Source organism: Ammospiza caudacuta, chromosome 14, assembly GCF_027887145.1.
Source record: "Ammospiza caudacuta isolate bAmmCau1 chromosome 14, bAmmCau1.pri, whole genome shotgun sequence".
Taxonomy (NCBI): Eukaryota; Metazoa; Chordata; class Aves; order Passeriformes; family Passerellidae; genus Ammospiza; species Ammospiza caudacuta.
Window position 1 is genome coordinate 6,824,394 of NC_080606.1, and position 14,386 is coordinate 6,838,779.

Genomic DNA, 14,386 nt, shown 5'->3' on the forward strand with positions numbered 1-14,386 from the left:
AAGTACTTCATGAACTGAAGAAAACAACACAGAAAAACAGTGTGAATATCCTTATAGTAAAACAGTACTCAATTTAATATCCATTATTTTATTAATGACATAACATGGCAAATGTCAGTCTCCCAAGTAGTTTGATTTAGACTGACCTAATAAATTATTTGTCAGTGTAAGAAGATTGTTTTTTAATTCATAAGCAATTCCACACATATTTATAGAAAAACCCCACTGAGATCAGTGGAAGCAAGAGTAATCTCAGCTGACTATATCATCTTTACTGCAAGGAATGTGCATTCTGTATCACAAAGGCAGGATGAAGATGAGAGCAACCTTGCATTAGTTATGAAGGTTTATAAACAAGTATTTAAAAAAATCTCAGCCAAGAACATAAGAATTCTTCTGTACCACTAGGAAGGAATTAAAAAATATATAAAAATTACAATCTAGGAAAGATTAACACTGTTTGACCATCATTTAACCACTATTTAATCACCAGTTCCAGCTGACCAACAAACAAGTGTCTCTGTAGGGAAAAGCAGCAGGAATTGAGGTGGTAACTATCATCTAAATGCCACTCCTACAATAAAGTTAAACACTATGGAATTAATATCAAATATATAGATTTGTGATTCTCCCCACTAAACTCACTCCTTTGCTGATGTTTTTACTATATATTCTTCTAATAAACATGGATTATATTAATGAGTGAAATAAATCAGTCCTTTTGTTTATCCTACAGTAATACAAAATATCACCCTCATTTGGATGTCACATCAAAATAAAGCAGCATACCAGAAATTCCAAGCTTCACTGCCTACTTTTTTAATCTTCTCTCTCTGTTCTCTCTCCGTCTATTCAATAGGAAAATGAATGAGAAAATATGGCCTACATCATCATTCATTTTCAGCTGAGTGATTCTGATCTTTTTGGTTACTAAAGCCTGACCCAAACCCTACCAAAATCAATAGCAATCTGTCCAGTCACATGCACTGGTGCTTCACATATTGACCAATTCCTTCAGCAGTAGTTAAACTGTTTGTCCATGAGATACCAGAAAGCCACAGTCTTAACTCTCATAATTTGTGACATTTTCTGCTCTTAAATGCATTTATTCTACTGATAAGATTTATTTGATGAGATCTTATTACACAGCAGCTAATGGAGTACTAGAAATGGCAACTTCCTCATTTCCTTATTGATTTTCCCTCTTTCAGCTCTCAAGCAAGTGCTTCTCAGCATGCTGAACTTCCCTGTTTGGAAAGTCAATTACCAGCTACTTTCTCCTGATGTTAAAGCACTGACAGAACATAAGGGAAAAAGATCAACAACCGTGGTGTTTTCCTTTATTATAAAACATCTTGATGAAAAATAGTGTTGGCAAAAATATAATCAAAATCAGAACCAATTTTTAATCCACAGAGGCAGGATTTTTGTATATCCCTCATTTACTTCACACCTATCAAGATTCATTAGTCACACCACTGGTATCTGTGCTGCTGTTGTACTATGTTTGTATGCATTGCCACTGCAGACAGGTACCTGCAGAAATCATTCTAGAACATCTATTTTTCCCTTTCAATTCCTGACCCTATATAGCCAGACAATTTCTCTTGAAAACCTGCATTCCCAGTGCAATTTTGCAAAACAATAATGCTAAGACAAATGTAACTCAAGGTACTTTTAATCTAAATGCCAGCACTAAGTGTTTTATCAATTGCTATAAATAATCTTCAAGAGTAGGGATAGATTTTTAAATTTCAAGAGTACTGCAAATTGGACAAAACAACACATTTTAAGTATAGGTTCAAAGTAAGTTTACTGTCTATGGAAAAATTTCAGATACAAATAACATATTTTTATTGTCAGAAACAAGATGGGAAAGTATTTCTTGTTCCATAGGAAAAAATAATCATGCTAACAAAAAGAAAAAGGCTTGTCTTAGAAAGGTTCTATATTTTTGCCTACATAATGAAATTGTTGCATTAATTATTAGAAATTCTCAGGTCTCTAAGCATATTCCATAACAAAGGTAATTACTTATGTAATGGAAATTGCTGCTTACCCACATACCCAAACCCTCTGTGTTCTCCTGTTTAATCACTGTTTTATTTACTTAGAGAAGTGAAGAAAAGATTCAGGATTGCATAAATATGTTGTCCTCCCCTGCCTCCTCAGGTTTTCACTTATCTATAAAATGATGAAACACAACAGTCACTCACAAAAATCTAACGGACCATGATCTAATCTTGCAACTGTTAACCTGAACAAAACCTTCCAAACTTCTTTCTGTTCTAAGAAAAGGTGGAAGAGTACCAGGTTTTGAGCAAACTTATGAATTTAGGGATCTTTTACACATGCAGGTGCCAAATGATAGGTTTGGGAGGCCATCTGCTGCAGGCTCCCCATTTTGAGGCTTTGGCTGGCAGAGACCAAACTGAGCTCGCATGGTATGAAAAATGCGTCATATATTCCAATATTTACAAAGGATTTCCTGACACAGGGCTCTGTTTCCCCTTTCATGAAGCAGATGCTGCTGCCTGAAAGCTGAGGCTAGTAATGGCAAAAAACTCTGCCACCAAATCCTACCCAACACCTGAGCAAACTGGCAAATGGACTGCAAAGATCTGATCATCTTCATTGAAAATTCACTGTCTCTTGAATGGTAAAGATTATTTCTAACCTTTGATAAAAAGCTTTTTTGAGGCAGCATGATCACACTGTAGCTTCTTATGGGCAGCTGATACAAATTATCATCAAGAAACTATTTAAGAGGCATTGCAGCACTTTCGCTATTGAAAAACACGACCTCTGATGACAAGTAACTGTAATTACATATTTTAGCCTTATTTCAGGGCTGAACAAAAGAGAAACTTATGATAAACTCCCACGCTGCCAAACAAGCTATACAATATATCATTAGTGAAAGTAAAACTGGTACAGTTCAAATGGGGCAAAGTCTTTGCAAAGAGTGCTGAGCTTTCCAAACAGTAGCAGCTTGTGTTCTTTGTGCCTCATGTCTAATCAGTAATTTGTGGGCTTGGTGCTTTCCTGACAGCTGGTATATGGACACAAGATCAAAAACTGTAGGTGTAAACAACATAAGATTTGTTAGAAATGAGATTCCAGCAAAACTACCTCTGCAAAAGGAAAACTAAAAGCTTATATTGCAGTTTTTGTTTGGAAGGCAAATTTTGCTGAATCTGCATGAACTCATTATCTGCATGATATAGATTTATCCCTCATCGGGCATTCCTTATGTATTTCCAAATTAAACACCCTCTTCCAAGTGTACAAAGTGTCCCTGTCACCAAACACATTTTCTTTTATACTGCTTGAAAAATAGCTTGAGAAGTTTCTGTAGTTCCACACTTGGTCTTATGTTTTCAGGTTAGGCAGCTTTGCTGTCTCTTGTTGAAGTTTTGGTCTGTCTTTACATTACAAAATAATTCAGAGAAAAAGAGTAGAGAGGCAGACAGGAAAAAAACCCAAAAAGCAGAACCAGAGCAATATAGCAGACCATACCCAAGGTCTGCATGTGGTTACAAGCATGGAACACAACACAACATCAACAGAAGAAAGCAATAATGTGTCCAGTCCACAGAATCTCCAGGAAAAGTCTTGAAGTTACACATCTTCTGCTCAATAACCACAGTAGTGAGGTGGCAGCGGCAAAGTTCAGAACTGGGGAACAGGAGCCAGCTTAGATTGCTATGATGATTCTTTTCATTGCAAAATGTCAGCAGAGGTGGTTTTAACCAAATATGTGGCAATGCACTCTCACCTGAGCTCATGGATTGCAATACAATAAGCACAGTTAATCCATCCAGAATTGGTTTTATAACAGCACTCTTCTCACTATTTCAGAAAGTTCAGATGTTGCCACACTTCCCCCACCAACTCCTCTGCAACTTTCTGAACTAATATCAGTAACAGTTCTTCATCTCAACCTTTTCCTTAATTCTAGCAGTTCAATAAACACTGCAAACACTCAAAAATTTCTCATACTTTCTGTCTCTTTATTGGTAACTTCTCAGAATCTCAGTCTCACTGTTCTGTACTTTCCTACACTATTGGGCTCAGTGTGTGTGTTTTCATGTGGAAGTAGTTTAGAACATTAATCTCATTAGGAGAAAAACATTTTTTTAAAATCAGACACACCAGAAGAACATTTCTGCTTATCACACACCACTCAAATTCTCATCCTCTGTGAGCACAAGAGGACAGACAGCTGATAGCAAGTGGCAGGTCAGCCAGGCAGACAGCTCATGTAGTGCTGAACACAGCAGCCCATATACAATGCTCAGTTAGGCTCAAGCCTTGCCCAACAATGAACTTATCCTAAGTTTTCCATAAAGTATAAGTGTACAAGTAGTGAATACTTTTGTTTCTTAAAGTTTGGATTTTAAGAATGTGAGCAATCCTAATCTGCAGGAGGCACATATGGACTGTAGGCATATGAGCTACATATACATAGTATGCATACACACATATTTTCAATAAGAAAGTGCAAAAGAAAGATTATTCCCCAGATCTATAATAATCATAACCTGGTCCTACATTGAATCTGAGTAATACAGGTTTGCCCATGAATGTTCAGAGACATTCATTTTAGAGATACATCATTGCTAATGTAACTGTATTTTCAATCTTTCAATATGCATTACTATAAACAATTATCAGCAGTAAACTTAGTATTATAACAAAGGTTTTCATGTCTACAATACCAAATTAAATTTAAACTTAACCAAAAGCATTTACTGTCTTAGTATCCAATCCCTATGTTTTGTGAAGCAAGATGATATTAAGTTTGGTGCTAAATATGATAAACCTCACACAGAAACTGCTTCTTTTACAAATAATACCAGCTAATACTTTTTTTTAAATTTTCAATTACAACATTGAAAACTACTGATTGCAATATTAATACTGATTTTTCTCTGCCCCATTAGATACTGGTACAACTACTCCTTTATGAAACCATGCTTAATATTATTGATACCAAATTATAATAAAGTTCCAAGTACTAAGCAGATATGTGTAATCAGTAGAACAGAGCAACCCTGACTTTGGCATTCATCAATTTAATCAGCCATTTGCTACTGTAAATTATGAATCTATATTTCTCCATTTATTTTTTCTTAATTTGGAATTGTTAATCGTCATAAACATTTCTCAAAAGGCTGAAGAGAAAACCTATTTCATTTACTTGTTTAAGGACCTTCCCATTCACTTACATCTGAAATCTAGAATCCCATTCACTCTTGCAACCTTTAAATCACATTTCTCTCATAGCACACAATCTGACAGATGTCAGTCTCAGCTCAAGATGAAAGCAGAGATGTGTAAAGCACAGATGAAATATTTTGACAGGTCTGTCCCTAAAAGACTCCCTGGTATCTATATCTCACTGGAGTCAGCACCATTAGGGTACCACATACCAGGTTTCCATAGAAGTGTTTTGAGGCTAGCACAGAGTCTGGTGGATTTAAAAAACCAACCTTCAGCTGATTCTGCCTGGAAATTGTCAATTCCCCCAGCTCTGGACTGGAAGGGCACAGTTTTACACGTTCTAAGTCAGTTCTTCCAACCCTGATAGGGAAATATCATGTTCATTACACCACCTCCCAGTTTTCTTTATCCTTCTTTGCCACTGAAGCTGCTGTTGCCCCTAAAGCCAAGATTGCAGTCATAAATAAGAAATACAGATTCTATGCTTAATATCTGTATTCAAGCTTATCACATCCACATGTCCTATAATGAAGCACTGCAAAATGGCCATGGAGAGGTTGCCAGAGATGTGCACTGAGCTCTGCACCTTTACTTGGCCCCAATCCTTCTTAAATTATCTTGTTGTGCTTCTATTCTAAAGCTATTTTAGGCATTTTGGGCTGCAAATGCTTAAATGAGGGGTTTGGGTTTAATGCTACCTCTACTGAACATCTATAAAGAGAGAGTACCTGTGACGTACTGGAGAATATTTATGTGGATTCTACACTGCTGATAGGAGCACAAGAAAATGAAACTTTTGACAAATGTATCAGAAATAACAAAGAAAGAAATTAATAAGACAATTTATTCTGCCTTATGGCAGAGGAAAACAGCAGACCTCAAAATCTGTTCTCTGCCATTCTGTAACATTTACCGTGTTAAAAAAAGAGTGATTTTACAGAATTTATTCAATGCAGTGGGTATTCCATACATGGGACATATTTCTCTGAGTCCCCAAATCAAAAGATTATTCTTACGCTTAAAGATGTCATCCAGTGGCGCTATTTGCAATGAAAAAAGCTCCAACTAATGCCTAATACCCAAGTCCCTTCCTAAGCACGGCAAGAACTAACCATTCTTTTTTAAGTGTGTCCCTGAATGAATGAAGATTTTTTTTTTTAATATTTACAGCACAGAGCTATGCATCTTATGGCAGAATTCATGATTGCACTGGTAAAATATAACACTGGAGTTGAAAGTAATTCAGGACAGCTCCTCAGCCCAACTCAAATTTTTTTATGACTATAAACAGATAATTATCAAAATGTTCTGTAACATCTTAATTAAGATATTATTTGATCACAATCATTCCTTATGAGCCTACAACACATTTTCTTTGCAACTTAAAACTATCAGTAACTCTTACTGAGAAACAAATCACAATTTGATTTAGAGTTTGATTAAGCATTTAACTACCAAGCTGCAAAACAGAGAAAATACTAAGCCTCCAAAAAATAAGACCACACAACACAACATGGAAAAAGAAGGAAAAAAAGTAGAAGAGCAAAGAATATTTTTCACACAAAAATGGTAACAGGGAAAATGCTATAGATTTTTCTGTGTTTTACTACAACCCTTTGGCTCATGAAATTCATGGAGCTACACCCTCAGAAAGCACAAACTAATATTGGCAATGTGTTAGGAAGGCCTGAACACCTGTCCTTATCTATAGAAACGTGGCTGCTCTCTCCTCCATTTCTATACATGCAGTGGCTGAGACACAACTCAGAGCACTTCCTTCCATGGTGGAGAACAGCCCATCAATACTCATGCCTGAGAAAATAAAAGCCAAGAAAACATCTCAAAGCATATTTCATTAAAGCATATATTAATCTCTCAATTTTTAAATAAAAACATATATTCAAAGAAGAACTTCTGAATAAAACACACTGAATTTGCAAGCTATGTTTCACATTTCTTTTGAATTAAAAGAAACTAACTTGCATTTCTCTAAGGAATACTCCAAGTTATTTTATCCCAACTCAACACCTTACTGGCTCTCAGTCTCAGTTCTCCTTCACCCAGCACACATGTTTAATTTCTGAAACTAAGAGTTTGTCTTTGTGAAGCTCTTCAGGAAAATATAATTAGATAATACATAATTACATTTAAATAATTTTATATAATTTGATTTCTAACAATCATTTATGGGATAATGTGCCCTCACACTGCAGAATCAATGCCACTCACAAATTAGTAGTGGATTTCATCTTTGCAATGCCTCAGCAAAGCATTATATACAGGAGCAGCTGAAGGAAAGTGTCACTTAAATTACTTGCTGCGGCAGCACAGAAAGTCTGTAATTGATCCACAAATCTAATTGGAATCCTGAGTCAATATTCACTGTCCAAACCTCAAGTATTTCTTTCTTTCACAGTAGATAAAGCAGGAGAGAATTTGGCCATTGGACGCACTTTCCACCATATAAAAAATGAAATGTATCCCAATCTAACTCCTCTTCACTAGGGCAATTCCTACAAGTTTATATGCCATTAAGTTTGTCTTACTCCAGATATAATAACAAATTAAAATAGCAATTTTTTTGTATAACTGCCATTTATCAGTGAAATCTTTGCAGTTTTAAAGAATCAGAGATCTCTAATGATTTAACACCAAATGAATTGCTATCAACATTAGCTGAATTATTGCTGCTTTATAATTACTCCTGGTTTGATCAAACTCCATTGAAATTTAAATTCATCAAGGAGGCCTGAATCCACTAAATCCTTACCATAATTTTCTGACATCCCTAGTTAATTAACATACATCATTTATTTCCTTCAAGCATCCTGAAATTGATTCTATGTATAAACATTTTTGTCCTTCTGAGTGTCAGCTGAAAATTCTCAATAAAGATGCCAGAACAGAAAGATCAGTTAAAAAAACACAACTCACTCTGACAAATTACTAAGCTTACTACAGTAAGAAATAATAAAAGTTATTTTACAGGAAAGTCAGATTATCCTTAGCCCTTTATAAGACACTCATAAGTCTTCAGTGGACCTAAACGAACAACAACAGCTAAAAAGACACAATATCATATATCCTGATAGCTCAGAATGCTTTTAAAGCCTTCCTGAGTAGTTTCTGTAAAAATCAAAGCTCCTCAAACTGAAGACTTCAAACTTCTGAAGAAGGATAGCTACAACAACCAAGGAAAATATGAAACACTTGAGCCTTTAAAAGGTCACCTCACTACATACAAGACTGAATATTCCTTTAGCACGACCCCTTGCAAGGAGCAGAAACTGTTTGTCATCAGAACTGAAGACAGTGATGAATAGACAGGTTTTTGTGCACAGTTTGGAGTAGCTGATATTTACAAAACCTTGGCAGAAATAAGATGGCAAAAATGCTAGGACAACTCCTAACATATTACTGTCCATTGAAAAGGAAAAGCTGAAGTGTCATAGTCTTGATCAAAACACTTTCATCAAACTTTGCAGGCTGGTTTATTCAACAATGACTAATTCTCCTCAGGGGCTTCCAGTTCTAGAACACAAGAAATGTTTTCATATGCTTAGAAAAAACAGAATAGCCCTTAGTCTGTACACAAAGCTCTTCATCTTCCCAGTTAGAACTGCTTTTATATATAAAAGGATGGAGCTTAGGGCTATGCAGTTTCCTCCTGCTTGACATCCCTTGGTACTTAGGTACCAGACTGACATCCCTGTAATATTTCCTGATAATGTGCTAATATTTGGCTCTTTGGCCTCACTGCCACTCTGAAATAAATACAGTTTGAAGACTGCCAACAAGCTGTAGCATGGATCTCCTAACTGTGAACTCTGCTTTAGCAGAATTTCTGTTAGCTTCTGAGCATATTTATAATGTATGACAAACTGGTGTCAGTGTTGGTTCCTAGTTAAATAAATAGGATCTGGATTTTTTATGTCATACCTAAATATGGATACATATAGAAACTAATCAAATCCACTTTCATGCTTTGTTTTTCCTACTTTAGAAAGGAAAGCTATTGGTCTCCCTGTAAAATAAAACTGGTTATGTTCCTTGCCCACCTTTCAGTTCTACTTTATGCTCATTTTTCATTCTAAAGGGTGCCTTTAAAATGGCTACTCAGTGCTTATGTCACAACACTTATGTAAAAAAACCCTATAGGGCTGATACCTCCTGGTGCTGCATCTGCATTTTCAGGGGTACATAAGTAGCTGATCTTGAATAATTTAAAAGTATCTCTTTTTTCCCCTGTCTAATCACTTCAGCTTAATTCATTAATTTTTAAGTGCAGGGTCATCAAGGTTTTTTAGTCTGGTGATGGATTTCTGGGGTTCATTTTGGAGAGAAGGGTTTTTTTCCCCTAATAATTCTTAAAATGATCCAATTTTGCCTGCATCATACTCTGATCTTTTGCCTAATTAAGAAGAATAGCTTTGAATTCTATATCACAAATTCCAGCCTGGGCAGCTCCAGCAGCAGCCTCAGTCATAGCAGTCAAATCTCATTGCCTCCTCTTCCAACCTTCCTCATTGCTGTGAATCACATTCCTGCAGCAATAGCTTCACAAGTGGAATCTCTAGCTTTGGGTTGATGTATTTGGTGTAACTGAAAGGCTCATTTCTGTGTGCCAGTGGCATCAAGCACAAAGATAAAGCCCCAGGCACAAACAGCATTCCTGCAGTAAGCACAAAGAGGCATTGAAGAACTCGGGATCACTCAACAAATAAAAAAGCTGGAATCAGCAATCAGAAATTGAGACAAAGTTTGTATTTATGGAGCATTTAGATTGCACCATGGAAGCTGAATCTCATCTATCCTACACCCAGTGTGTCAGCAAATGATCACACTGAGATAAAAAATCATGGATTTGAATTACTTAGCCACTCTGATCCCTTCCTGTTAAATGAAGACTCTCAAAATTGCCATTTCTTAAAAGTGTTTTTTGCTAAACAAATCCCTTGCTTGTCTCGAGATCTCTTACCATATGACAATGAGTATTATTCAAATAGACACAAATTAATGTTATTGCCTTGACAGAGAGTATGAAAAGAGCACAGAGAACATGATATGACACTGCAGTGATGCAACAACCTTGCACAAATAAATAAGTATTTGCAGGGGGCAGCCACTGATCCTGCAAAGGCACAATCAAACCCCATTAGCATCCATGAGGTGCAGGTGCACTCACATTGCATCCACTCACAGGGCTTGTGCAACCTTAAATACTTCCAGCACCTCAGAACAAAACTTTGCTTCAGTTTCAGGGAAATAGGCAAGAGATATTACAGAGAGATGAAAGCTATTCAAATCAATCCACAGTTTTAACCAAGCTCTTTAGTAAAATCAAGGGTATTTTAAAACACTAAGATAAAAAGAGCTTTAAGTTCTATGCATATTATAGACACATTGTTTGATTTTAACAAATTTAACATGGACATTTCCAAGTTTTATTTAAGAGATTTTACCAGGTTCTTAATCTGAGGGAGGGAATTTGCATAAATACCAATACAAAGACCCAAGTTTTATATTTCCCAGCTATAGTTAATTATCATTCCTCAAAAAAGAAGTTTCTCAATTTTGAAAAAAAATCTGCTATTTAAACTGACATCTAATTTAAAAGCTCTTTTTTCCTTAAATGGGAAATTAGTCCCCCTTTTTGAAATGTTCAAAAATTAAATATTTTTTCATCTATTTATTCAAGTATAAGCATTCTGCTCTGAGGCAAAAAAAAGCCCTAAAGAGAATAAAAAGCACTGAATTAAAAACAAAGCTATTTTTTAAAAAAAGTGAAAAAATAAAAAGGGAACATAAATCAAAAGCAAATAACTTTATTCTATTGTCATGTCACCTACAAATAAAAAATAAAAAAAATCAGATTTCTACTACGCTAGACAAGTGAAGGATCAAACCAAGGAGAGGTTTTGGGAAATCTGTGAAAGAAAATGAACAATATTTCAATACTCCCTAAAAGACAAAAGCTACCAAACAGGAGCAGCTGTTGTGGCCTCTTTTCTCTAATTCAGAAATGGCAAGTTTGCTTCCTAAAGACCCCCCCTCCCATGAGACAAGAGAAATATAAACAGTAGCAAGCAGAATTCTGCAGCTCTGACAGAGGAGAATGTGCACTAGAGCCAAAATTAAAGGAAGATCAAAGAAATAAAATTATTTATGCTATGTGTCTGCATAATGGGTTCATGTAGAAAACACTTTCTTCTCCCATTGTTTGGGAGGCTGCTGTGATTCTCAGAATATTTTAATGTTACCCATGTAAAAATGCAAGAACGCACACAGCTGAATGCTTTCCTCTGTCACTCAGTGAAACACCTGGAATGCACAAAATGTACTTCAGCACATTTCCTTCTGTTTCACTTTTATATTGGCACTTTTAGAAATGACAGAAGGATTATGAAGCACATAATGGCACAGTGCTCCCTTTTCTTCAAAAACAGCTTGTCTCCCCAAGGGGTTTGATTTTTTACAGTATTTAATGTCTCATTATTGGTTGTTACTGGATCAAGAATTGAAGCACTTCATTTGACCAGGTCATTATGCTGCACTGTTTAAAAGTTTTGGGAAGTTTCAGACTAAAACAGACAATAGACAACAAAAAAACAACAAAAAAGCATAGTCAGAGCAACAACTACATACACTTCATGTCATTTCCTTGAGAACACTTGATCAAAGTAAAAAGAACAAAGGGAAAAAAACAACAGAAAAAAAAACGAGGGGAAAATAATCAGAAACCCCTCAGAGTTATAGAGTGTTTTTTATTTAAATGAAAATGCACATTAAATATTTGCTTTAGTTGTGTTTTCTCTGTTCATAGTTTGATCATCACATCTTATGACTTTTCAGAGTAGTAAACAATCATTTTCCCATAGGAAGCAGTAATTTACGTGGTATTTTGACATTTAAGATATAACAGCTGAAGTTCCCAATAGGCATAATTAGAGTAAAAAATGCACTAAAGTGAATAACCAGATAGCATTTGTGCATTGATATTTGAAGAAATAAAGTCCTAACCACAAGGGTACAAACAGTCTTGAGAAGTATTAAACAGAAAAACTCCAGAGAACCTATTAGCAGAAATGGTCAAAGAAATTATTTGGGACTTATGATTAGAAGCACATATCTTAACCTAGACTCCAGATAAAATGATCAAATTTCCTCATGGCACACCAGAAGATAAATAACTTAAGAAAAACCCAACTTGCTGCATTAATGAATATATTGTTGGGAAAAAAAACTCATTGACATTAGGAGGATAATACAATACAGATATTGGATAAATGTTGAGAAGACAAAGGGTTGGACTCACCAGTTCAAAAGTTCACCTCTAAGTCCTGTGATTTCACCTGATGCAATAACTGGTGTCAACTTTGCAGCACATGATTACAATTTTATCTCTTAAAACTGCTCTACTGCATACAGAGCATATGGGTATCTGACCTAAGGAAAAAAAGGAGGCAAAAATAAAATAAAAATCAAAGTTTGACAGAAGATTCTCTAAATGAAATTATTTTGTGAGTCAGTAAAAGGTCATTCTTGTTGTGGTTAATTAGGATCATGATATAATTACCCTTACAGAATCACACCATCTGTTCATGGGGTCCTTACAGCTATTTTTCAATCCTTTTGTTTTTCACCAGTCTGGGTCTAATTTAGCAGAGTGTCTCCCTTCTAGTTCAATCACACCCCACAGGGGGCTTTGCCAAGCAGGGGGACCCCAAGAGGAGGTCGGGGCCCCCCAGCAGCCCCCAGTTCACAGGGCAGCAGGGGATGGAGCTGGACAGGACACAGAGCTTGGGGCTGAGCCTGCTGGGGAGCAGCTGAGGGAAACCCTGGACTAAAACAGGCTCAGGGGGCTGGCAGCACTCTCCAGAACTCCTGGAAAGGAGGCTGTAACCAGGTGGGGGTCAGGCTCTTCTCCCAAACAATAGGACCTGCAGAAACATCCTCAAGTTGTGCCAGGGGAGGTTCAGGCTGGATATTAGAAAACATTCTTTCACTATCAAGCACAGGAACAGGATGTCCAAGGAAGTGGTTGAGTCACCATCCCTGGAGATTTTTAAAAGATGTGTAGATGGGGTGCTTGGGGTTTGGATTGGTAGTTTGGTCAGCAGTTGGACTCAATCTTAAAAGTCTTTTCCAACTTGAACTATTCTATGAAATATTAAGTACATAGTCAAATAAATATGCCACCAGCATATTAAGACTGAATAAAACTCAAAAAAGAAAATTAAACCTGCAGTTCACTTGGTCAAATTAAACACCAAAACAAAAGGAACAACAGCTATAAATAAAGCTACAAAATTATTAATCTGCATTGCTCTGAGTTACAAATATCATTATTCTGTAGTCTGAGATCCTCTACATTTTTCAAAGTTTAAGTCAAAGATGTATTAAAGTTCCTTTTTCATCCATAATACTGTGTGCTAATATGTTAATATATTTTTGCTAAACCAAGATTAAGTGAAATGATTGATGATGGTGAACACTTATAAGTCTATTTTGACAAATCATTATGTAGTCCCCAAGACAGCTTTATTTATAATACATGCCAGTTATGCCAGGTTTTTTCATATTGATTCTTTCTACTGGGTATGACAAGCAAACAGAAGCAAGTGGTTTCAGTGAGATTCATTTAGCACAGGAGATTTCCATTGTTACTAAAAAAGATTATTAAGGGGTGGGTTTTTTTCTTAAATATTGTACAATAAGCTACTAACTCACTGCAACAACTTTGTAAAAAAATTCCTGTTTAATTTCTTATGATATATACAATTCACATTTATCTAGGCTGAGGAGAAATCTTTAGAGTGTTGTCAGATTTGAAGAATATACTTTAAAGATACTCACTTCTTTTCCCCCTATTCTCATGTCTCTTTGCTCTTACGTTGCTAAATTTGTCATTTTTTAGTCCCTGAATTTCCACATTTCTGCTTCAAAAACAGCTCATACTAAAAGCAAGCTTAACTATTTAATTTATCTTTTAGACAGACTATCCATGTCTAATGGTATCACCAAATTTACCATGGCTCTTATGCTCCAAAATTGTTCCTTCTCCCTCTCCAAGGAAAATTAAAGTTTAACAGCTAAGATTTTTTTGCATTGGATATCCACATGGATGAGAGCTGTATACCTGCCACACGTCTCTTTTTAA

The 14,386-nt window shown here is 35.9% G+C and overlaps 1 long non-coding RNA gene across 1 annotated transcript in view; it reads right to left on the reverse strand.

Annotated features, from left to right (window-relative positions):
* The window catches only part of LOC131564078 (uncharacterized), a 40,078-nt gene that overhangs the window by 25,190 nt on the left and 502 nt on the right, over positions 1-14,386 (reverse strand). The window contains exon 2 of the long non-coding RNA XR_009275354.1: positions 12,542-12,672. This is a non-coding gene — a long non-coding RNA (uncharacterized LOC131564078). The remainder of the gene's footprint in view (positions 1-12,541; positions 12,673-14,386) is intronic.